The following is a 24798-nucleotide window of genomic DNA, read 5'->3' as shown; positions in this document are numbered from 1 at the left end:
TGGGCGTGAGCCAGCGTGCTGGAAACCTCCGCAGGCGATGGGTGGCTGGAGCTAGAGCAGGGGATTTCCCTGCTGGGAGCCTCCCAGGGGCCGTTGTGCTGCATGGGTCTCTAAATCCTGATTTTGAGGCCGCTATTGGCATTTCACGTCCTCTGAGCAGTCTGTGCCCTGCGGCAAGCAGACATTCACTTCAGCCGGCATGATGTAATGCCGGCTTTGATCCTGTCTAGCACATATAAAAAAAGATAATGTCAGCTGAAAAAAATTGAAAACGGTGTTGAACTGTCCTTAAAGCTCTCCACTAAAATCTTCCTGCATCACCACCTTTATGCACCCCCTACGGTGCCGTTCGCTCCTCAGCCCAAGGACCTTCCCTTACCCGCGGTAAAAGGGAAGCGTGCCTAATGGCTGTAAATCGCCGGAGGAAGCCACACAGGAGTAAAAGAAATCTGCAGTGCCAATTCCTTCATTTTAGACTATTTCCTTGTAAATGCAACAGAGTCCCCCTGAGGTCCTGGGGCTCCCGTTGCTGTTCTTAGGGCAGGCAGGTTTGTTGCACTCATGTCCCAAAGGCCATGACTTTACTCTTTACTCCAGTGCACACGTATACAGAGCTCTGACTTTGTTGGGAAAATAAAAATGCTTCTTAGCCAATTGATTTGAGCCAGAAAGCTAGAGGAAAATTGCTGTTTTGGAAATGCTTTGGAAGAGCAACATTGACTCATCAGTGACACAGCCGGAGACAGCTAGTGAGACTTCCTCATCTCTGCCGTGATTTTATGATTCAGTGAATAATGCATATTAGCATAAGGCTAACTAAAAAAATCCATACTCATCATTTACTATTAATTAGTTATCAACATTATCCTATTATTAATTATTAACATTTACACTATCAATCAGCCCCTGGCTGACTGATAGCTTAAAATCTTGCATAAAGATTGTTACAACAATATCTACAGTAGGTTGCATAATGTGCTTTGCAGTCAGCTTGTCATAGCCTCGTCTATAAAGCCATTTACTAATGCACTTTACAACAGATCTTATAGTACATGGATGAAGAATGTGGCTACACCCAGCAATAATTCCATTAATTATGAATAAAGCATTTACAAACGACATCCTTATTTAAAAATGGTGATGAACTCCTTTTGTTTTAATGCGGAAGCACTGTGTAATTTGTAATTCCATAAAAAGCAATGCAGGCAGTGTGGGGAAGTGAAAAAGGGCCCGGGTCTTATCATTACATCATAAAGGAAAGAGAAAAATAATGAAGAAAATGATTGACAAACAACAAAATATCGGGATAAAGCTGACTGAACCCCAGGGTTGGAAGGGATGTTTGAAGGTGCCACGGAGAGATGAAAGGACTGAAGACCTTATTCAGTGACCTTGCATTGCAATTGTGTCAATAAAACCCTACCCACATTAACAGTAAGATTTTATTTTCCCTGCTTTCCCTCATTTGCGATGTTTCCAGCTGGTTGGCAGCTCACCAAGACTCGTTAGCTGCATAGGGTTTGGCTGAGCAGTACCTTGGTGGTGTTTGGTCCTGTAGGCTTTCTGAGATGGCAGAATATTTATTACATACAATATTTCACCAAGGATACTCACATCAAGAGGCTATAAATACATTACTCTTCCTAGTTTACTTAAGGGATAAAAAGTGAGTAGCCAAGTTTACAGATCAGGCTCAGGCTCTGTTAACAGGGGTCTGTTCTTTTTCATATATATCTTGATTGTTTGAAGTTATTTGCCATATTATCGCTACAAGTGATTTTTGACTCACTGATCGTATCTGAGCAGAACAGGTCGAGTTACGCAGCAGTTGCATTCAGGTTATTACACGTACTATGCGAGTGAGGTTAATTTAACCTCATGATCCTTTTTGGTGCTAAAGCTATGAATATTGATGTTGGTCGTAGTTTTCAATTGAGAGCTGTGATCCAAGAGCTTCCTATACCAAGGTTCAGACATTTAAATGAGTGCTAACTGGGGATGCCAAAATCTAGGCAATTCCCTTCTGAACACACTGGAGGGTGGTGGAGAGCTTTGGTGGGCAGCAGAAGGTCACCAAAATCCTTCTGATATTTTTTTCCCTTAAGCTCACCAGTGTTTATGAGGCTATAGATCACCAAGGTGCCTGGATTATGCACAAGCCGCAGTGCCACGCATTTGTTAGCATGTGGCCAAAGCCATGCACAGCAGTGCAGGCTGAGAGCGGTACAGGCTTCTGCAGAGACACAGGGTGCAGAGGAGACGAGACCTGGAGAGAAGAGAAGCAAGATTGATGGGGAAAAACCTAGCCTGGGGCTCAGACAGGCATTTTGCAGGTTTTCTACAACAGATGAGGCGGCAAACCAGAGACCAACCAGGCAGCAACTCCATGTGAACTACTTTTACATACCTTTTCAATGTCCCATTCCGGTGTTTACAGGTTACGCTTAAGCACGATACCTGACAAGGACCTTTCCCCAGATTTTGAAGTCCATAAACACAGCAAAAATTGGACATGCAGTATTAACAGCCAGCAGTGCCAAGCAGGCTCTTCTGCAGCCCCTTCAAGCCCACGGAAGGGCAGGCAGTGCAGGAGAGGCTGCTGCAATTACAGGTCCCCTTGTGCAAGGCTGCTTGGAAATTCCCAATATTTCTCAGAACCACCAGCGAGTTGGTTTTCAGAGCTGGCTGGTGGAGGATTTATTTATTAAGGTTTTAGCTGTTTGCAGCGGTGGCTGGGCAGCGGCAGTTCCGCAGAGTTATCAAAAATCTATTTCCTGCACAGTCACAAGTGAAATATCAACCCCCCTCTGAAAAGCCGAGCGCAACATTTACATTTTAATCTCACAAAATACTTTAGTTTCTGACAAACGGGGTTTTTCAGTGCATGTGTTACAGAGAGGAGAGGCAGCAGGGTTGCAGGAAAAAGCTTCACAAGCTGGAAGGGAGTGCGGGCAGCTTTGCAAGCATGGTGTGGCTGGAGCAGCACGGTGACCTCCACATCCACAGCAACAGCAAAGACTGTCACCCTTCAGCTGCCGGAGGCAGGAAAGCAACCTCACCCCAAAAATTAATGGTGCACGGGCAGCGGGTGCTGAGCTTGTTCGGGGATGCCCTCTGCATGCGTAGAGCAGGACTGGGCTGGACAGAAGGCAGAGCTGCACTGCTGTTCACCCTGCACAATCACTCCTGGCACTGAGAAAGCTGCACAGGGACGGGTGATCTGTCCTCCCTCTCGACAAGACTACTCTCTTATTTCACTGTCTCTTTGCACCTTTGCCTGTGGGTGAGTTGGCGTAAAGTGGAGGTGCTCGCTGGACTCAGGCTCTCCGGTTTGCTGCCTGTGTTGGAAGCATCCCTCCCTGGCAATCGCCCGTGCTGAGGTCCCGTGCTGCCTCTGTAGAATCACTGCAGCAAGATATGAATTATGGATGCAATGAAAAATCCCAGCCCAGTGCACAGAGGGAATATGCAAAGTGCAGAGCAATCACCTCCATGCGGTGCCCGAGCCTTGCTGTGCGCTGTCTTTGGGTGCGTGATGCCCCCAAAATTGCTCTCTGCAGCGACATGCACCTCCCTCGTCCCAAAGGCACCAGGACGCTCTCCCCCTGAGCGCTCCAGGGCTGGAAATGAGGAAATTCATCATCTGAAAAGCATCCCCCTGTGCTTTGTGGGATCTGCCTGTGGAAGCACTGAGGGCACTGAATGGAGACGCTTTTGTTTGTTACACACAGAGCATCTCCGCTGGCAGGCATCCGGCAGGATGGGTGCCTGTTCTCCTTGTTCCCAGCGTGTGAAGGGCTTGCCCTTGAGAAATCTGGCATGCTCGAGCCAGGCACAGCCTTGCCCAGAGCCAAGGAGCTCACACATGTTGTTTGCAGGCATGTTGGCTGCTACCTGCCAGAGCCCCTTTCTGCAGGAGTGGAAAAGTGTCGGACAAGTGCTTCAAGGCAGTCACAGACTCTGGTTTTAGGGGTCTGTGTTTCAGGGAAACTCAGTCTCCTCATAAGGGATTTTTTTAGATGTCTTTTAATTTTTAAATGCTTTAATTCCTCCCTTGCAAGTGCAGCTCGTTGTTTCCACGCACCACCTAATAGCACGCTGCAAAACTGTTTCCACACAGCTATTTCTGAGCGTGCAATATCAACATCCGTGCTAAAACCAAACAGAAATTTTCCCCCAAAGCAATATTTTGCTCGGTATTATTGTTACTTTTTCTTTTTAATGCTTTGCTAGTGACAGGGGATCCAAAGCCTCTTACTCTCAGGAAAGGCAGGCTCCTGCTCTCCTCCTTGCCGTAGCCAGCCCAGGCAGGGGAGAGCCCTGCCGGCAGCAAGCGCACGGACACGGCTCCTTTCCATCCTCACAGCGCCAGAAGGTCGGGGAAATGCCTTGGGTCAATTAATTACACCGTTAGCTTTTGTCCCTCCTGCTAAAAAAGTTATGAGTGTTTCTTAGTGACCAGTAAAAGTGTGCGGCACCACAGTACCTCGTTCGCTGGTGCTTGGCCACCCTCTTCTTCATCACACACAGCCCAGGTTGTCACGTCCAGGCACGGAAGGAAGGCCACGCACCGCAGCCACACCAGATATCTATGCAGAAGCCAAAGAAAACAGGCTGGAGACTGAAGAGATTAAAAGACAATTAAATAGAGAGGTTGCTGCTAAAAAAATAATCCCCACGAAGCAATGGTTACCCTCCCATGGCAGCTGAGATGCTGCAGCTGCTGCTCGAGGTCTGGTTTAGCTCATCCCCGTGCGCTGCTCTTATCCCATCCTCATCCCCAGCAAGCAGGATGGATGAAGTTTGTCCCATTCCAGAAACCAGATGGGGATCCTGGGGGCAATGGGGAGCTCACCAGAGCTATCAGAAAGACCTGTGAGGATGATGCTGCGATAGCAGGGAAGCACTTGAACATCCCTGTATTTTTTTCTGGCTCTCCCCAGGCTGCAGCTGATGGAGGTCACAAAAATTGAGTGAAGTGGAGAATTCTGCCTTTAAGTGCTGTTATTTTCCCAGGGCAAAGCCTCCTGCATTTGCCCTGACTCATCACCTGCACCCTTTAATTTGGAAACTGCTTTTCCAGGCCAGCTCACCGCCACTGCTGCTGGCACCAAGCAAAACCAAGCAACGGTTTCAGCACCAGGGGGCTGTGGGTGCTCGCTCCGCATCCCTGTGCCTGCTGCCCACAGACAGGAGAGACGCTGCTGGTAAGCACAAAGCTTTTCTTTTGGCCTCAGGAGCCTATTGCTCTCCCTGCCTGTCCAAAGCGGCCGCGAGGAGCCCTTTCTGCCTCCTCTGCCCTATGCTGAGTGGGTCTGGGTGGCTCAGCATCAGCTGCAGGAGCAGGCTGGGGGATGCTGTGCTGTGATTGTTCTCCTGGGAAACTGCTGATGTCAGGATTGGGCCAGGAAAGGGTGAAACAGAGCAAGAATCACCAGTCCCGAGGATCTATAGCATCTCCGTCCATAGAGAACATGATCAATTTTCAGGTCTCAAAAGCTAAAACAGGTTAGATGTATAAAGTCCACCTTTGGTTCCTTTCTAATTCGTGTCTCTGACACCTTGCAAAGGGTTCAGGGCATTTGTGCGCTGACGGACAGAGCCGTGCCCTCCTGCACACCTTTCCTTGGAGGATTCAGGTGGTGCTGGTGCAGGCAGCAGCACTGCGGGCAGCGGTGCCTTGCAGGGGCTCCCACAGTGGCTGCAGAGCAGGGAGTGAGCAGCAGGACCAATTTTGCCTTCTCTGCTCACAGTTCGCACCCTTCTGGGCAATTTTCTTCTCACCCACCATCCTTTCCCTGCCCAACACATAGCCGGCTGGCAGAATTAATTGATTGGTGTTTGTAAAGGCTTTTGGATTTCTCCTGTTAAATAGGTGTTAATTCTTGTTGTTATTATTATTATTATCTTCTGTCACAGCCACAGTGATGAACGCTCCCTTGTGCATGTATTTAAGCTATCCAGCCTGGGCTTTGTTCTTATTTTTGATTATTTTAAGAAGTTGTGTTTAACACATGAAATAGTCTAGGTGGATGAGGATTGATAGGAAAGTCTTGAGAGCTGTCAGAGTAATGTTTTTCCAGCAGCAAAAACTTAACCTCCTCTTAGATCTTTTTTTCTGCTTCGTCCCCTACACGCCACGTGATGAAGAGATGCTGTGGCTGAGGCAAGTGAGCGGCTGCAGCCATCAGGATAAAGGAGACAAGCTGACAGTTGTTTTATTTTTGATCCCATTTGAATGTGTCACTCAGCTGTCTTGAATCAAAGAAAGTGAGAAGGTGCCTTAAACAGTTGTGATCGGAAACTTCAAACTTACTTTTTTTTTTTTTTTTTTTTTTTTTTCTTCTAGAAGCTAAGTAAATGGCTGGTGGGCTCCTGTAAATCATAACATTTCTAAATATACCAGAGAGTCTCTCTGCCAAGCTGCCGACGAATACAGTGTCTGTTCCTATTGACTTCTCTTCCCCCTTCGGATTACTTTTGCTTTGAATAATTTCAAATCATAAAGGAAAAAAAAATCATGTAATGAGACTAGCTGATGTTGTGATTAATGAAAGTGTAATGAGAGCTACCATACAGCCATTACAAACCAGTTAGCTAATTAGTGTAATCACAGAGGTGGAAATAATTAAAAGACCACAAAGCAGAGGTAGCCTAATAACAGCCTTTTCCTCTGACCCAGAACTGGAGAGAAAAGGATGCTTTGGTTTGCTGGGTCGGGGCCAGAAAGGAGCCGAGACCTGAGGGGCCTGGAAGCAGCCACGGTGCGTGAGGTGTCGGGGCTGGATCAGACAAGGATAAATGGAGCAGCTTTTACACCCATGTAAGCCAGACTGCATCCGAGTCCTCTGGCGATGGCCCTTCATGTCACAGCAGCCTTCTCCTAGCATCTTCCATTGCCAGGCTGTTCCCTCACCAAGCCCCGAGCATCCCCTCCCTGACACCTGCTGCGCTGCGAAGGAAGAGAAGCGTGGTGGCAAACTGATCCGGAGGTGGCACTGGTGGTGAGGCAGGATCTGACCTGCTCTCTTCCTTTCTTACTTTTATGTCCATTTTTGTTTTCTCAAAGGTCATTGACAAATGCAGTATTAAAGCTTTAGTCACCTTGCAGCCAAGCTTGGCTTCAGGAAAGGGAGAAACCAGCGTCCTAAGGTGCTTTGGAAGAACCCCCTGTTAGAGGATTCTCCATATTTTTATAGTTTATATGCATTTCTGTATGCCATTCACTCTGACTTTCACTGGACTCTAACCACTGGTTGAAAAATCTCCTGCTAACAGGGAAAAGTCTGGGCCGAGGGGAGCGGTGCGGTGCTGGGGCGCATGGTGCTCATCTCCAGAGCCGCTGCTGCGAGCGGGGCACCGAACAGGTCTGTTGTCCTCACCTCCGTGCCCTGCCTGGCACAAGCAGCCCCGAGTCACTGGGCAACACCAGCACGACGGTGAACCTGAAACAACCCCGAAGCGCCTGCTCAGCTGCTTCTCCAAGGGGTCTCCCAGCCAGGACCGCTAATGAGAGACGCGGGACGGCGTGCGGAGCTGGATTTCACCCTGGTAATTAGAAGTGACCTACCTCTTGCTGCAAGATGAAATAGCTCCATTTGACGGGCTATAAAAAAATCCTAACTGGTAATTTTCCAGTTGGGATGGGTCATCGTTGCGGCCATCTCCATCGGCTCTTATCATTTCTGCCACGGTTTCGTGTGCGTTTCATTTGACCCGGGTGTAACGAGCAAAGGAGAAGAAAGTAGCTGCAGACACACAATCAACGATCATCTGCTGAAGCTGATGAATATGCCAAGACTGCTAAGTGGGTCTTCATTAGCTATTCACATGCTAAGAGCCGTCTTTATTTGTTCTTCTCTCCTAGGTGAATCTATATTTGAATATCTTTACTATATCTACCCGGGGGGGTGGATGGAGTATTACCACCACTGTCAGGTAACCCGAGTATTTTCCTGAAAAAAAATAGATCGTGGCACCAAGCTGGCAGCAGGCTGAAAAGAAGAAACAATGTGATGCCATTTAGAGAGGGAAGAAATAATTTTCTCCGATGACACCTCTAGTGGGAGGCAGAACTTTATCTTCTCCTCGCAGCTCAAATGAAGCATCACAGCAGTAGCATTAAGTTTGCTTCCACGTTTCCAACGTGTCTTTTCATTGACTATTCTTTTTTTTGGCTGTAGCTACAAACACATTTCCAGGGTAGGAGCAGGGGCTGTCCTGCTCGGAGGGTTTGCAGGGCTGTGGGTGGCAATGCAAGGCCAGGGCATCCCACCCAGCCGTGACATGTGCAGCCAGAGGGACCCCTCTTCAGCTCCGTGTGCACGCTGCTGAGCCCTGTTTGAACTTTCTCCCTTCAGCTTTCTGTAAAAGCTGCAGTTCTCTGTGTGCTGGGACAGGGGCTGGCTCTCTGCAGGATGCTTCTCCCCTCCCTGGAGCATCCATCCGCGGGGAAGGCTGCCCTCTCCCGACATGAGGAGTGAGGCGGCGGCTGAGCTGCACCCAGCACCCTCGGCCGGCACCCACCCTGCTCCCATCCACACCCAGAGATGTCCCTGCCCTGTGAGCCCAACACAACCCCTTGTGTCCCCAAGGCGTCCTGGGCCCCCCGCCGGCTCCAGGGTCCGACCCACGTCCCTCCTCCAGCATCGCATGGGTGCTGCTTGGGAAACCACCCTGCTCACTGCCTCTCTTCTGCACAGGGCTGCCTTCTCACCTGCCCCATTCCTGCCCTCCCAGGTGTGCCCAGCACCTTTTTTTAAAAAATCTGACGGTGTGTGAGTGAGCAACGTACTCATCTGTGTGAGCTATTTCCAGCTGAGTCTGTACGTGCTGGAGACAGTGGGGGTGACACAGGAGCAAAGTCACATTTGTCAGCGTGCTGCTCCAGGAAAGCATTTTTCTATGAACAGCAACCCACAAGCAAGCGCTTGCACCTCCGGGGTTTACAAACAGCTGATCTAGGAGAGATTACTTTTTTTTTCTTTTTTTTTTTTCTTTGTGCATTTGACCTTATTTGCTGAAAATGAAACATCATCTAACCTTCCAGGAAATGCCACGATTCTTCGATCTGACAGAAGAACATAAATCTTCCCTAAGTGCGCAGCAGTTCAGGGCTCAGCTGGAACTGAGCAGGATCGGGGCATCCCAAACCAGGGCCAGCAGGACCCGAGCCACGCACCTCTCCTGTCCGCGGAGCAGCAGCCCCATGGGACTGGTCACTGCCTTTGGGCTGAGCTGGTTTTCCATCAGTTCTTCATGAAAAAAATGGGATTTTGGCACCTGAATCACTTTGATCCTGTTAAAGTTTAGTGGGACAGGTGGGACCCTTCCCTCCCAGCTCGGGCTGAAACAACCTACGCTGCCCTTCCTTATCTCCCCTGCTCATCTCTGGGGAGCAGAAGGCTCCTGAAAGCCATTGCAGGGGTGCAATTTTGGGCTCTGCAAGTGGAGTGGACGCGGTGAGAGGGCTTGCAGAGCGCAGCAGCCCTGCTGCTTTCTCAGTTTTCCCATGCTGCGTTTCCTGAGCAGGACGCTGTGGTTTCCTTCCGCGCCTGTGCCTCCTCCCCGGCTATTTCGGGGGATCTGTGGTCGTGCTGAAGGTTTTCAGGGGCCAGAGAGGGAGCTGCAACGTGTCGTGCTGCTCAGTGCACGGGGCCTGAGCAGCCCTGAGGGCTGGCTGGAGGTAAGAAGCTACGTGGGGGAAGGCGCAGCTCGTGCTGCGCTGCTTTCCGCCACCCACTCATCGAGAGCTCCGTTTGCTCAAGTGCACACTTTCAGACCCAAGTTGTTAGTGCTTTACACAGGGCACAGCCATCCATGTGCAGGTCTCTCTCTGTCATGGCTTATTGCTAGCGCAGGGCTCCCCCAGACCGCACAGGAATCAGAGCTGTGTTTTCCTCTGGATCAAGTCTGGGACAATCCTTCTGTGGAGGATGAATTTAACTGAACCCACAACGCTAAAAGTACCATGCTCACCCCTACCCCAAGATCCACAGAAATATAAAGTTTATTAGGTCTTTTTTTTTTTTTTTTTTTTTTTTAATTCTTGGCCAACTTTCCTTGTTTTACCACTAGATGGGAGAGTGAGACTGGTTTAACGCAGCCGCTCCCATCTTTATCCCAGTAGGAATTCGGGGGGGGGGGGAGTTGGAAATTGAGAAATATGCTCAAGTCAATTCTCTGGTGCCAGGAGCAGAACCGAGGACACATCCTGCGTGTTTTCTGACCTCGGGAATGGAGGAGGTAAACCCAAAAAATGCATGTTGGGCCGTGTTATGGGCTAACCCCAAAAGCGCGTGGCTGTGGCAGCACCAATGCTTGCATGTCCCCGTGGCAGCTCCTCTGCCCTCATGCAAGGAGGAATCAAGCACACCCAGACTAGATGTGGGTGAAATACTGGGGCAAAATACTTCAATTTTGCTCCTGTCCTGGAGCAAGCGGTGGTGACAAAGGCACTTGTAATTCACTCCCCCATACCCATGCCCCAGGGAGTCAGATGGGCCCCTCAAATTTCCTAGGGAGGCACAGAATAAAGCTGCATTTTCCCCTCCTTTTCTTCTACGCCCTTCTCCTACAGGTCTATTGCATATTGATGCACGCAGTGATACCGTTTTTCTGCAGAGGTTAAAAATGTGCTGGTGCAACGACTGCAGGTGAAGGAGGGGAATTCGGGGCCCGGCCTGACACCGCCAGCTGCTGCCGCCTGCCTCGGGGGCTGCCACGGGCAGGCACGGGGAGGGTGCCAGGGGCATTCAGGCTCTGCTAAATTTACTTTTGCTGCAACACTTCCCATCCTCTGAGACATTTCCTAAGCTTTTATTTTGCCAGGATTGGGTGTGTTTGGGAATTATAGAGTTGCAGAAGCACTTTCCCCACCAAACCAAAGATTGCCCAGTTGGCCTATTTTGTGCTATTATATGGCTTGTGGTTTTTAAGTATGACCATGTCTTCTTCCTTCCTGGGATTTCACAGATTCTGGAAGAAATCTTATAATAGTCAATTTTTCTGCCTGCCTGCATTACTAGTGCAGAATGCGTAACCCCTGCAACTTGATAATAATCTTTTGGGGGTTTTGCTGCCTACCCAATCTCCTTAGTTCACAAGCTTTTTAGAGAAGTGACACAACTGATTTGTTTAATGTCTGGGCCAGTTGTGCCCTGAAATTAAATAATCCTGATAAACCTCCCAAACTGCAATGCCCTCGTTGCCTCTGTTGGGGTTTCCTGGTTGTGCTCCTATAGGAAACATCTGCCGTTATCATGCTAGAGAGAAATATCAGTTTCTTTGGAAGAGGAAGCTGGGTTCTTACTGGATTCAATTACTCCTGTTTTCCACAAACAACCTCCCACTCCGTGTGTGCAGCGCTGCTGCTGAGTCACCCAGCAATGAGCAAGCATCCCGCTCGGGATGGGGAGGACAAACTCCCCCGAAGAAGCTGATAAATATAGATGAAAAAATGTTGCCTGGAAGCAATAAACCAATAGAAATTCCAGCCCTGGCAGGTTCAGGGCACGCTCACTTGTGCAGATGCAGCTTCTCGCTGCGGGGTTCACGGCGGTGCAGGGACAGACCTGGATGCAGGTGGGGCTGGGGTCCCGCAGATCTGGGCACATGGGACACGTGGGATGGGGATGAGGAGCTGCCACGGGGTGTTTCTAACGGACGGTTGTCCGTATGTCTGCCTCTGGCCGTGTATACTTGTGCGAGAAGTCACCACCCTTGGCCAAGTGCCTGTTGCTCCCTGTGCTCCTCATTCGTAAAGCATTAGGTGAGCAGGAGGAAAAATGAAAGCTCCTGTAGATAGGACCATTGCCCTAACTCTGCTCGGCTTTTCTATGCTCCCAATCTTTCCATCCCTTTCCTGTCATCTCCCCTTACTATCCTGAAAAAGAATTATAAACAAAAAAACAAACAAACAACAAAAAAAAAAAACACTAACCGGGGAGAGGAGCTACAGAGATGGTGTGTGACGTGCACCCAGGACCTGAGGGGCAAGGACACCGCAGGGGCCGACTTCTGACCTCTGCTGAGTGCTGGAGATGCCGCAGCCTGTCACTGTCGGATAGCTGCCAGCCTGCCAAATGCCAAGTCATTCTTCAGCGATGAGACGTTGAGCTGATTAAGGTGTTAATTAGAACAAGGAAGCGGCACGTGCAAGGATGGTTTCAGATGAGAAAGACGTGGCAGCTGCCAAGGTAGAGCCGCTCCTGGCTGTATCCCGTCAACCTTTCTGGTGAATGGCACTGAGCCTTCAGTTTGCTCTGCTGCAGGGCTAGGAGAGGAAAAAGGATTTGATTATGGCCCAAGCTGTGGTTAGTGGGGCTTGTTTCAGGAGTGCTCAGCTACCTGTGAAACCCAAGCCTGGCCATACAAATGGGGCAGAGTCCAGGGCAACTGGTCTGCATTCCTGGCATTTACTGCACTCATAAACAGCCCTGGCAGCGACAGAAAGAGTGCAAACTTTGAACTTATAAAGCACCAACACCGAGACCAAGATGGAGTAGAAGACACACAAAATGCTCAGAAATGTGTTTCCCCAGCACGTAGCCAGAGCCCTTTGGTAGCTGTCTACCAGCAGCGCAGCATCTGCACAGACCCTCGTGACCGTGATCAAGGGCAACTCCATCGAGTGAGAAAGGGGGCAGAGGAGTTTCCTGCTTCCCCGAGGACACACAGAGCTCCCAGCCACGTGCAGAGGCTGCCCGTGCTGGTGGACAGGCACAAATCAAGAGAAAAATGCTCCACGGTGAGCACCTGCCCAAGCACACTGTGACGTCCCTCGGGTGGGAGCTCTGCACCAAGGGGTAGAGCCGATGCTTGCTCAGATCCTGATGCACACAGACTTGCAGGCGCTTTAGATTTCACAATCGGGTCCAATCTCTCCTTTAGACCTTGATCCTGCAAGAAGCACTATAAGGATGGATTTTAGAAATCAGATAGAGCTGGCGAGATCTGGGCCTTATTTAAGATAGCAAAATAATCAGCCATGTGATTTCTTCCCCGTGTTTACAGTGGCAATATTTTTCCAAAGTTCAAAGTCTTCCTCTGCAGAAAACATTTGACATGTTTTGCAGTGATACTGTAGTTTTGGTGCAATGAACAATTAAAAAAATCAATTTCTAGAGCGATATTTTCTATGCTAGTAATCCATGAACTAATTACAGGGCTGGAAAATCAATAACTATCTGGAAATCTTTTCAATACAGCTAACTAAGCACGCTACATATCATGCTGCAATATATCCTTCACATACACGTGATATTCCTGATTATCTCCCAGATCATACGGGCAGATGAAATCGCTGTCAGTAAGTGTCTGTACTTTGTTACGCTGCAGTGCCAACATTTACCAAAATCCAAAGGGGAAACTGGGTAGAGAGAATAGCACAGCGCGTGAGATCTGGGGCAACACTCACTGCCAAGGCTTTAAGCCAACAACAAAAAGAGTTAAAAGGCTTGGTCAGTTTAACAGGAATCTTTCTTTGAAAAGATTATGAAACAAAGTCATTAAAAGTTCAAGCCTCAGTTATATTGTTTTTTTCATCAGACTTCATTTTTTAAAAAAAATGTAAAACCTTCGGTGACTGAACATAACCTCTTTCCCTGGTCTCCTAGCAAGGGAGAAGAAGTATAAGTGGGTGGTTCAATGGTGCAATCGCCCTTTAAAAACACGAGCGCAGAGGAAGGGTGTTGCTCTGATGATACCATCTACCCTTGCTGTACAAACACGCGGTGCTGACCATGGCAACTCGCTTCCAGCCAAAGCCCAAAGCCCTGCGCGATGCTTCAGCCTCACTCGTATCCTGTGAGAGCTCAGTGAGCTCGACCTGCTCTTCCTTGGCACGGTGGCATTCACGCTGTCACTGACTGAGGCGTAAATATTCCCATCCGACACGGTGCTAAAAGCACAGCAGGTGGAGAAGAAGCAAAGCCCACGGTGCAGGTGATTTTCCCCGTGCTCCTGTTCGTGCTGCTGCTTCGTGCACCGCAGCGATGAGTTCTGAGCTGTCGCGCTACCGTGAAATATTAGCTAACATCTTATATGCTTTTCTCTGATTGTTCTGAATAGCTTTTTTCCTGCAGTGAATGGAGCAGATGAAAAGTGGGACCAGGGTGAGATCAAGCCCTCGCTGCTACCCTGGGCTGGGGGATTCCTGCAGCTCCCCACTGCAGTGCTCTGTGGTGCCGGACCCGCAGCAGAAACCCAGGTCCAGCACCTGGTGCAGGTAAGGTGCCGTGAGCCTCACCTCATCTCGGGAGACAGGCCAGGGGCTGTGGTCCCTTCTAAGTAAGAACTGAGCAGGTCAGTTCTGCTCAAAGGACTTAAATTTTGAACCCATGCAATTATCTGGATTGTAATTATGGTTGCTATTAATTACCACTCGCATTTTTGCAGGACTCCCTGTCCAGCTGGGGAGCTGCAGCCCAGTGACACGTAGGAAGGAGAGCTGTGGGCTGCTGAGAGCCTGCCTGAGGTGGCATTTACCCAAATTTTGTGACAGCACTGCCCCGGCCGTGTCCACAACCTGCACGCCATGGTGTTGCTTTACCAATCTGGGCTGCCAAAAAGCAGCTGACAGAGAAAAATAGTGTACATATCGTCATCACAGGAACAGTTCCTCTCCTGCCTGCCCAGCCTGAAGTGACCTTGGTGCTCCCTCAGCCCAGTCGGCTGTCGGGGGCTGTTCAGGCAGTGGGAATGTGCCTACGGCTGCTGCACTGAGCTTCAGCAACTGATCTCCTTGGATAATGAAGTCTTTGGACTTTCCCATGTTTTTTTCCCGGGTAACGCCACCTTTCATTCAAATAAAACTCGAGTGGAGTGCAAGAAATCACTTTGTTTCTCTCCATCTTAGGAAGAAAGGGCAGTGCATCACCTGATGGAAAGGGCCTGACAAAAAAAGAGCTCAGACCCTCCAGAAATCCTTCAGGAAACAGCTGAAAGAGAAGGCACTGCTCTCCCTCTGCTCTTTTAATAGTACCACATCACACTTGGTGCACGCTCAGCAGCAGAGCTCCCGGTATTATTTCCTGGCAATGCAGAGCGATAGCCACGCACTGTGGTGCCGGTACGGGCGCAGTGGATGCGCTATGGAGAGGCGAGCAGGACATGCAGGGCAGCGATCGCTCCCTCCACGATGTTCCCCTGGCTGCTGGCAATCCCCGGCTCAGGGACATCCCGAACAAGAGGTTTGCATTGAGATTATCGGGTTTAACAGCCGCCGAGGCATATGTCATTTGGGAATTTGTCTAATCCCTCTTTGAACACGGATATACTTTCAGGCTCTGCAAAGCACTCTGGAAACAATCACCACTGTTTAATCAGGAGCTGGGCAAGAGTTTGCTTACAGCTTCCTACCTGATCCTTTCATTTAGGGGATCCCTTGCCCTTGTAATGATAAATACACCTGGCAAAGCTGAGCAGGATGGACACTGATGCTCTACTTTGCAAAACCAACGGGATCTGACAAAGGTAGAGCAACACAAAGTCTGGTAAAAATCACCAGGGGGATTTTCAGAAGTGCGTTTCTCACTGCAAAGCAGCACTTGAGAAAAACATCCGTATTGGCTGTTTGTTATTTTTTTCCTGTGAATGAGTTTCTGGCTCAAATTAGAGTCATAACACAACTCTAAAGAACATCTTTTAGGAAAAAAATCCAGTTCTGAACTTCCTTCCTAGAGATTTGTTGCTTGTTCTGCAAGAGGAGATGTGAATCATGGAAGTATTTATAACAGCAATATTAGGAAATGATCATTAAGGCACCAGAAATCTGTTAGACAGCACGTCTTTAAATAAATTGTTTATGACTATGCTAACCCAATCTTGTAAGTGCATGCACACTTAACGATATTAAAAATGTATATGTTGCCAGAACCGGACTTCCCATGATGAATGTACCACAACTCCCCTTCTTTCCTAGTCAGCTGCGTGGATCTTTGAGAAACGAGGACAGTTCCGTTTGATCTGTGTTAATGAGGTTTGTGTCTGCACAGACTTAGCCCAAAGATCGTTGTGATCATCTCACGTCCCAGGTGACTTACAGGACTGAACTTGAAGAAACATCTTTCAGCAGTCTCGGTCGATGGAGCGATTCCAGCTCGCAGAGTGCCTCCAGCCAACCGACTTCCCTTCTGCGGCACTGCATTTGCATTCATTAAACCCCGAGTTTTAATGATTTATGTAGATTGATAAAAGCGAGCAGCCCAGAAGTATGTGTCTGAACACTCCCACAGCTCCTGACAGAGATGCAACACATCGTAAATCCATCCCGGTGTGAAATATTAAATGGCCAGCTAGCACACACAAAATCATTGCAGGTATATCTGCGAGTGTTAACATGACCCGTAAAATCGGGGTTTCAGAAAAACTAAAATGATAACAGACTCCAAACCCAAGGAAATGGTAATCCATATAATAGGAATGCTATAATGATGATAATGTTAGTTAATAATAACATTAATATGATCACCAATCTCCTTGCCATTGTTTGTTACTGTCATTGCCACGGTAATTTTCAGCTCTGGCGATGGACGGAGGCATAGGTGGCCTCAGCCTTTCAGAAACAACCTTGTGCCCACCGGTGAGCCCCGGCCAAGCACAATCCTGGTGCCCTTTGATTTGACAAGAAAAGCCACCAGCAGCATCAGCAGCTTGCAGAGCTCCTGACCCAGGCTGGCCGAGCTCGACAGAGGTGGCAACAAAAGGAGATGGCCATAGACAAGAGATGAGCAGAGATGAGGGAGATTTGCACCAGATGCTGCCAAGGAGAACAACACAGATCACAGCTGTGCAGAGCTCTGGTGGTGCAGGGGACAGGGCTGTGTCCCCTGGTCACCCTTCCTCACGGTGGTGCAAGGGCAGGTCTCTTTTTGAGGAGGCATCTGTGGCTCGCAGCAGGACAGGAACCGCGGTCTGGCGAGGACTTTTGCATCTCTTCTGCAACACACCTTTACCTGCACACACTTCGTTGCCTTGCACACACCTCATGGCTTTCTGTAGCCGTGCTGAATGAATTTCAGGCCTCTCCTATCCCCTGAGACTGCTACAGAGGTCATGGATGAGCCTGGTCCTTCTGGGAAGATGCTAGGCTCTGGTCGTGGTGGGGAGTGCGCTGCTACACTACAGACACCTTGAGACAGGGGAAGCAGAGATGGCAGACTGATTTCTTCCAGGCCACCTCTATCCTTCTTTTCCATACCTTCTCCCTTTGGCACCTTATCAAAGCCATTATCAGCTCATGCAAATCCATAGGACAAGCTCCACACCTTTACATCTCCATCACTTAAGAGGTAAAACATTTTGAGAAGCTGTATGAAAAATTCTCCAGAAACTAAGGCAAAGAATTCCTCTGCGCCCCTGAGGACAAGCTCACCGAAGGCAGGATGGATCAGACACAGCTGGAGACGGGAGCAGAGCCCCGGGGAGGTGAGGAGCAGGGACGCACCACCCTGAAGCTGGAGCCAGAGACGAGGAGGGTTTGGGTGACGGGGCTGAGCAGGAAATGCGGGGGGGGAGTTTCCCCAGCTCGGATGCTTTTGACGCACCATTTCACTTTTGCACATCTGCTGTCCTTTTCTCCTTGTTTATTTGAAACAAACGGTTTAAAACGGGGTCTTATTCATCAGTGATTTACAGCAGCAGCCAAAACAAGGTCTTAATTTCAGCACGTGGCTCATCTAACTATTCCTGTATAATAAACCAGCATCAGTGTGTGTCCATGGAGCAAACGCTTCCTGTTTTTCCTGACCACAGCACATCACAAGCAGCAGGATCTCCTACATTTAATTTTCCTTTAAAAGCTTATTCGGCAGCTTCCAATTTAGTCCGTTCGTTGAAAGCAAAAAAACCTGCAAGTCCATCCACCTTTCCTTTCACTGGGCACAGCAAGAAGGATGGGGCAAAAAGGCAGCAGCCTCCAGCTCCATGCTGGTGCCAGTGCTTCAGAGGATGAGGAGGCGGCAGCTTCACCAGCCTCTGCCATGCCTTTCCCCCACCCTCCTTGCCACCGCACGCAGCGTTAGCTGGGGTTTTCCATTACCCTGGCAATCCTGCGCACGCTGGGTAATGGAGAACTGATTGCGCATTAAAGAGCTAAACATGCAGCGCCTGAATTATTTAGCTTTTAACATGCAGAAACAGGCCAAATTCCCAAGGGATGTGGACCAGCTCTGCCAAGTAATGCAGAGTCGCTGCAGAAGCTGCACCGGCAGGCATGCAGGAGCCGCAGGGTTATTGCCTCTTGCCGTGCCTGTGTCACATCTGCTGGGATTATTCCTGCCCAGGTGATTTCCATCCTGCAGGGTGCGGGTGCTGCCCGGGGACTCGCCCATGCTCGAGGGCCACCTCTGTGCCTGTGCCACCAACCGTGGTGGCAGCAAGTCACCGGGCAGAGGAGGAAAAGGCCCAGACGGCCGTGTTTGTGCAGACGGTGGGGCTCGGGCTGCGTGCCCGCAGCGTTGCAGCACAGCTTCTGCAGCTCTCCTCTCCGATTCGGCTCCGGAGCAGCGCTCGCCCTGCAATCATTAACCCAGCCGGGCCTGCCCTGGTAGCATTTGGCACCGCGTCCGCCCCGATAAAGATAACGCCGCGATAGCTGTGTTTATGCCACTGGTGCAATAGTACCCACGCATCTGTTCGCAGACAGTTTTTCCTCCTTTTACGTGGGCTCGGCTGGTTGCGATAGCAGGAGGCCACGGTTACGTTCCTGCCGCTCTCTCCCACCACAGCTGCGGCCCCTCGCAGGGGGCTTTCCCCTGCGGGGTCTCCCCCAGCCATACCCCACGCTGCCTCCCGGGGGCAGGAAGGCTGCGATCCCCCTGGGGGGCTGCACAGGGCCAGGGGGGCCAACGGGCATCATCCCCCCGGGCACCTGCTCCTGCACCTGCCCTCTCCCTACCCCTTCTCCATCCTTTTCCCACATCCTCCCCTCGCCCCTCTCCCCTCCTGGCCCCCTCCCTCTCCCCTCTCCCCCCCCCATCCATCCATCCATCCATCCATCCATCCATCCATCCATCCATCCATCCATCCCTCCCTCCATCTCCCTCCACCCCCCCCCGACCCTCTCCCCCCACTTTCGCTTTGGCCTCCCCTCTCCCCCCTTCCCATTGGCCCGGCCTCCTCCGGGTTCCGCCGCCGATTGGAGGAAAGCCCCGTCCGTCAGGGCGCAGTGCCCGCCCCCGCGGCGGGAGCCGGGTTGCGCGGGGGGGGGCGGAGGCGAAAGGGCGGCGGCGGCGGCGGCCGGCGGCAGGTACGGGAGCGGGGGGGGGGGACCGGGACGGGACCGGGATGGGGACCGGGAGGGGACCGGGAGGGGACCGGGATGGGGACAGGGACCGGGAGGACACCGGGAAGGGACCGGGAGGGGACCGGGAGGACGCCGGGAAGGGACCGGGAGGGGACCGGGACCGGTCCCGGGAGGATGCTGGAGGGATGCGGGAGGGATGCAGGGGCTCGGGGTGGGCACCGCACGCCGGTGGCAGCTCCGTGATGCCGGGCGAGCACCGGGAGCCCGGCGGAGCGGCTCCGGTGGGGTCAGGGAGAGGGGCGGCGGGATCCCCGCTGAGCCCCCGCTGCCCACGAGCTGCGGGGATGGGCGCGGGGGGAGCCGCAGCGCCGGGACAGCCCCGAAATGGGGCTGGGGGCGGCCGGGGGGGGCTGTGCTGCAGCCAGGGAGTGCGGGGATTTTAGGGGGGGGGCACGATCTCAGTGCTCATCTGAGTAGGGACACGAATGTCTTGCTTCAAGGAGGGAAAAAAAGCCCCCGGAGTGGCCAAGCGCGCGGAGATTTTCCATTAGACCTCGGGTGATGCTCCGAGAACAATATTTTTTACCGCCGTGTAGCTGCATTCGTCACAGCTGAAGCATTGCTTTTTTTTTTTTTCCATGTAGCAAATCTCGGTGGGAAATTAAAAAGGGGCAGAGAAGGGGCAGAAAGTAAGAAAAGCTAGGGAGGCGGCACGGCAAAATGATGCCTGCAGCAAGCAAAAGGGATGTGAATAACACTGCGAGCCTGGCTGCAAGAGAATGGTAACTGAAGTTAGGGAAGGAAGGCACCGGCAGCGTGCTGAGCCGAATTCAGAGCGTTTTCATTGTCTGACCTATATTATTTTCGCTAACCTATTTGCTCAGATGATAGGAATCAAAAGCATTGTTGCCTAAAAAACACGCTTTCAGTTCTGCGAGCTCAAAGTGCTCTTGTGGACATTAATCATATGAGCTCGCTGTGTGTCTTTTTATTACCGTTTTATAGGCTGCTCGATTGTTGCAAGCAACACACCACAAATGTGAAGTTATCCCAGTCTGGCACATCCTTTTTTTCTTTTTTTTCTTTCCTTCCCTCTCCTCCCTCCCCCCCCTTTTTTTTTTCTCCCTTTTTCTGGGCTTCTACTTTTTGTAGCATCACTTGGTTGTAAAATCACACATTAAACCAGCATCTGAGGGGGAGCAAACACAAAGGAGATCTTTAGAGACACGTGCCTTGAGCTGATGTAAATGTGAGAAAGGATGAAACGGCGGGTAGAGAGAGGGTTAGTCAAATAATGAAAAGGAAAAAAAAAATGAAAGAGAAAAAAAAAAAAAAGTGAAGCTATTTATATGCAAAGAGGTCCAGCCTGCAGGCTACCGAAAATGATAGGAGGCTGCTGCGAGCAGCCCTCTGAAAAGGGCCAACCGCAGCCACCTGCCCTCCGCAGCTCGGCCGGAACTGGTGGCGGGTGTGAACGGTTGTGCATGAGTGTGCACGGGTGTGTAAGGGTGTGCACGGGTGTGCACGGGTGTGCCAGGCTCACCGGGAGCCCCGCGGTGCCGTGGAGGAGCCGCTGCATGCTGCACGCATCCTGCCCTGCGCTGCCCCGTGTGTGGATCCACCCCTGGGATCCCGGTGGCTGCCAGTGTTGGGTCTTCTGGGCTGCGGAAACCAGGAAGTACCTGAGCAAGGGCTTACTAGAAATCTTTGCAGAGCTTAGAGATTTACAGACAAGAGGGAAGACGAGATCAGCAACTAACAAAAGAAATATCCGCCGGCTTAGGGAGATCAGCATCCAGCTGCTCTGCGTCTCGTGCAAACTCCTGAAGGCAGCCCTAATCTTTTTGTGTGTGCCTTCCCAGCGTGGAGCATGCTGGGGTCCTGCTCTCTGCTTTGGGTTTTTCACCCTGCGGTAGCACAGAAGTGAATCGTGGCTCTGCCTCGCGCTGACCGTTCCGCTCATTCCACCCTGAGCACTTCTGCTTCCGTTTATTTTAAGTGAGCGCACCTAGCCCAGCAACCTGCCTTTCCTAGGGGCTTGCTCACAACCCTTGGGTGAGGGGTTATACGCTTTGCTTTACCGTTTGGGCTTCTGGTCTTCCTCGCCTTGCAGAATCCCATTAGTGCGATGGTGAGCAGTGGAAATGCTTTGCAAGACTTCCACAAGCACTTAGCAGAGCTTGGAGCTCGGCGCTGGCCTGATGGGCTGGGCAGATGCTGAGCACGGTTTCAGGGGCCAGGTTCCCCCCTTGGATTTCACCTCGATAACACGAGGTGGCTGGTGTTAAAGCGGCGTGCGGGAGCCGTTCCCCACGCGCGGCGCAGTTCGGATGTGGGCTGCTTTGGTGTCCAGGTCTGGCTTTCAGTGCCTGCTCTGAAATGTGTTCTGCTTTTCTAATACTCTTAAAAACCGCATTATCTGGGCCCAGCGAGGGGCTGATCTTTGTGCAGAGGAGCAGGAACAGCCCTGGCTGCACCAGGATGTGGGGTCTGGGGCTTTGCCTGCCCCATGCTCAGTGGGGAAGCGCCGTGCTTCAGCAGCTCCCCCAGCTGCCCCTAAGAGCTGCTACTCTCCTTTCCCTTTTCAAATCTGCTTTATTGCTAGACCTCCCCATGATATACTTAGGTTTGTACCGTCTTGGCCTCGAGTGACCTCCCAGTGTGCAAATAGTGATGCTGAACCGGGCCAGTTAAGAACAAAGAGATTCTGCAAATGCTTTCTGTGAAAAATACTCGGAGGGAGGTGAAGGACTTCATCTGATTTATGAATCCCAGACAAAACCGTCCATCCCACTTCAGCAGTAGTGATGAGTGATTGTAGATGAGAGCTCAGAGAGGGCCACTAACTTCGGCAGCTTTTGCGTCAGACCTCTCATTAGTACAGCGGAGAGCGTGAAATGAGGGAGTGCAGTGTTTAATTTTAACAGAACGATGTTATTCTAACCTTAAATCTCTCTTCAGGCAGAAGTAATGCTGGATCTGGGCAATTGCTGCACTGCTGGTATCAAAAATAATGTCATTCCACTTCCAGATTGTAAATGAATTTATGAGCAACGGCAGTGTGTCAGCGATGGGAAATGGTCTGTGTTATTCTTTTTTCCCCTGTTCAGTGTTCAGCAAGGCGGCAAGCCTTAAGGCAGCTTTTGGCTTCCTGGTGTAACAGAGACATTAGGCCAATCTCTCCTCGTCTGCTGTGCCACTGATGTATGTGTAGTTACACTCAAACTAAATTTGATTCCTACTTTTAATGCATAAAATATATTGCTGCGTGGTGTCCATAGTCTTTGATCATTTGCATTCTCAGAGCTCAGCTTGGATCTTCGAACAAAGAAACCGAAATGCTGACAAGTTCTGTTTAACTATTGCCCAGTGGTTTGAAGGAGTTAGGGGTCATTTTCATGTTGAAAAAGCAAGGCCAAACAATTTTTTTCCTCCGAAATACATTGATTTTGCAATATTCTGGCTGAAAAAAAAAAAAAAGAGAGGAAAAAAAAAAGAGAACAAGAAAAATTTCTCTTTGGCATTTTTATATAGTTCCTATTTGTGAACTCAAGTGCTTTAGATACACTGTGACAATGAGATAGAAGTTAATTTTCTTGATGGCATTGAGAGATTAAAAACAAAAGTACATCTAGATTATGAATCTCTAATAAATGATCCTAGCCTGTGATACAAAAATAAAGATTTCCTCAAAACATCATCAAAAGATCATGAGCTCTGCTGGATTTTCTGTTCCCTCGTATCTTCTTCTTGGAAAACTGCATTGATCTTTTTGGCTTAGCATACTCCAAATAAAACAGATTGGAAAATGTAATTCAAGTTTATTTATTTTTTTTTTTTTTACTTTCCAAGCCCCATAGAAATCGTAAGGCCAGCCCTTGGTCCATCCTGCTCTGCCTCGCCATGGCTGGACAGGTTTGCTAGGGCTCAGCACCTTCCCTGCGTGACCGATCTGATCCCGCACCCCTTCTGCATAATCCAGCACAGGGCAGATGCCCTGGAGCTTTATGTTAGCATAAGAATTCCCTGCAAAAGGGATTGCCTGGCAGTGCTTTCAAAGCAGCTTTACAGTTTTCTTTGTATGGCTGGAGTGGGTTCAATCTTGAGGAGGATTTAGACCCTTCAAGTCAGACGTGGGTCTTGGTTACGGCAGAATCGGCCTTTTCTGCAGCCGCCCCGTAGCCCTGATCAGCCTGTGATCCCGTTAGTGCTGGGTATTTGCCGCTTATTTGGCAGAAAACCTTGAAAGGAGGATTTTAAGATGCTGAAGAAATTGCATTAAAATGAGCGACAAGGAGGTAAGCAAGCCGTGGTACACTGATTATCTGTCCCAAATGTGTTAAAATAACTTCAGGCCCATATTTCTTAGGGAATACTGATCAAAAATTCATTCTCAGTTACCCTCATTTGAGCTGATAGCAGAAAACAAGTTTATTTATTTCTCTTGTGTTCATTCCTCAAAGGTCCTTTGCAGGGGCTGTAGGATGCAGGCAGGTCCTTAGCAAGGCAAACAAGAGAGTTTTCAAGTCAGGAGTGAAAACCACACCGTGCCGCTGCAGGGAGGCAGGAATCCCTTGAAGGCAGTTTTCAGATTTCCACGTAAATCTGTCCTCCAGCAGCTGCTGTGTAAGGCTGCGAGTTCTCATACACGAGAGAACGGAGGGTGCAAAGTAGAAGCCGTGCCCAGAGTGCGCACGGACAGCAAACCCCTCTGACTTCCAGCAGATGTTTTGGGTTGACAATGGGAACATTATATGCCTGTTTATTCCTTTATCTCAGGAAGAAATACCATTTGGCAGCAATTTGTTCCCTGGCAGTAGGAATGAATTACTGACCCGCTCGAGCACTGTGAGGTGAAAGAAGCGCCATCCTGCAAGGGGTGCAGTCCGCAAACCCGGCGGTGTTTGTGGTGGTGGAGCACACACGCACCTTCCTCTGTGTCTACATCAGTGCGTGTATTGATCTGTGCTGGTATGGGACTGCTGTTTCATACGGAGCTGGATTTCTTCGAGAGGCCACTTAATACAGAAATGCATTGCTCCGAGCATTTTTCCACCAGCATCTCTTGATGGAATCTTACCTCTGACCAGCAGAGATTTTTGTTTATTTACCAGTCACATGGAAGCAGCAGGCCACTGAGGATAACACATCCCTGAGACTGTCAGTGCCTTCCACATTAAGCCGTTTGCTGTAACCACTATAGGAGCCTGCAGCAGAGACTTTTGTGAGGATTTGCTGTTGAAACGTACTGGAGGTTTCTAAGGAAGTGATCCTTTCATGTTCTCAGAGCCTCCTAAAATCCCCAGGCTATACTATTCACCACATAGCTTCTGCCTGTCCTTGGTGGCAATGATCAGCATCATCGCACTGCCAGCGTGCTGCCCTCATGCTCTGACCTGTTCCCTTTGGGTCTGGGTTCCTATCCGTCATCTCATCATTGCTGTATTTGTAGTTGGGGTTCTGGTTTGAGATTTTGAGTCAGAGATGGAAGAGAAGTCATTCCCTTCAAAGGGATCATCATTTCCTCCCGATTGCACAATAGGGATATGCCT

The 24798-nt window shown here is 50.1% G+C and overlaps 1 protein-coding gene and 1 long non-coding RNA gene across 5 annotated transcripts in view; both read left to right on the top strand.

The window, feature by feature from the left end:
• The first annotated feature begins 5988 nt into the window (after positions 1 to 5988).
• LOC308178872 lies at positions 5989 to 17721 on the top strand. Of its 3 annotated transcripts, none has more exons than XR_013940011.1 (3): positions 5989 to 9685; positions 14085 to 14227; positions 14398 to 17721. It is a non-coding gene; the product is annotated as an uncharacterized lncRNA (long non-coding RNA). The 3 variants fall into 3 exon arrangements; XR_013940012.1 differs by having other exon boundaries at positions 14071 to 14227; XR_013940013.1 differs by lacking the exon at positions 5989 to 9685 and adding an exon at positions 13604 to 13944 and having other exon boundaries at positions 14071 to 14227.
• Positions 17722 to 19184: 1463 nt separating this feature from the next.
• Positions 19185 to 24798, top strand: part of SLCO4A1 (solute carrier organic anion transporter family member 4A1) — a 25315-nt gene continuing 19701 nt past the window's right edge. Inside the window, exon 1 of one of the 2 annotated variants that reach the window (XM_080558802.1) lies at positions 19185 to 19249. The gene's annotated coding sequence lies outside the window, so the exon portion shown is untranslated. The remainder of the gene's footprint in view (positions 19250 to 24798) is intronic. The other variant, XM_080558803.1, reaches the window with a different exon arrangement.

Source organism: Anser brachyrhynchus (genome assembly GCF_964034855.1).
Source record: "Anser brachyrhynchus genome assembly, chromosome: 16".
Classification (NCBI taxonomy): domain Eukaryota; kingdom Metazoa; phylum Chordata; class Aves; order Anseriformes; family Anatidae; genus Anser; species Anser brachyrhynchus.
Note: the sequence above shows the minus strand (reverse complement) of the source record. Positions and strands in the feature narration are given on the sequence as shown.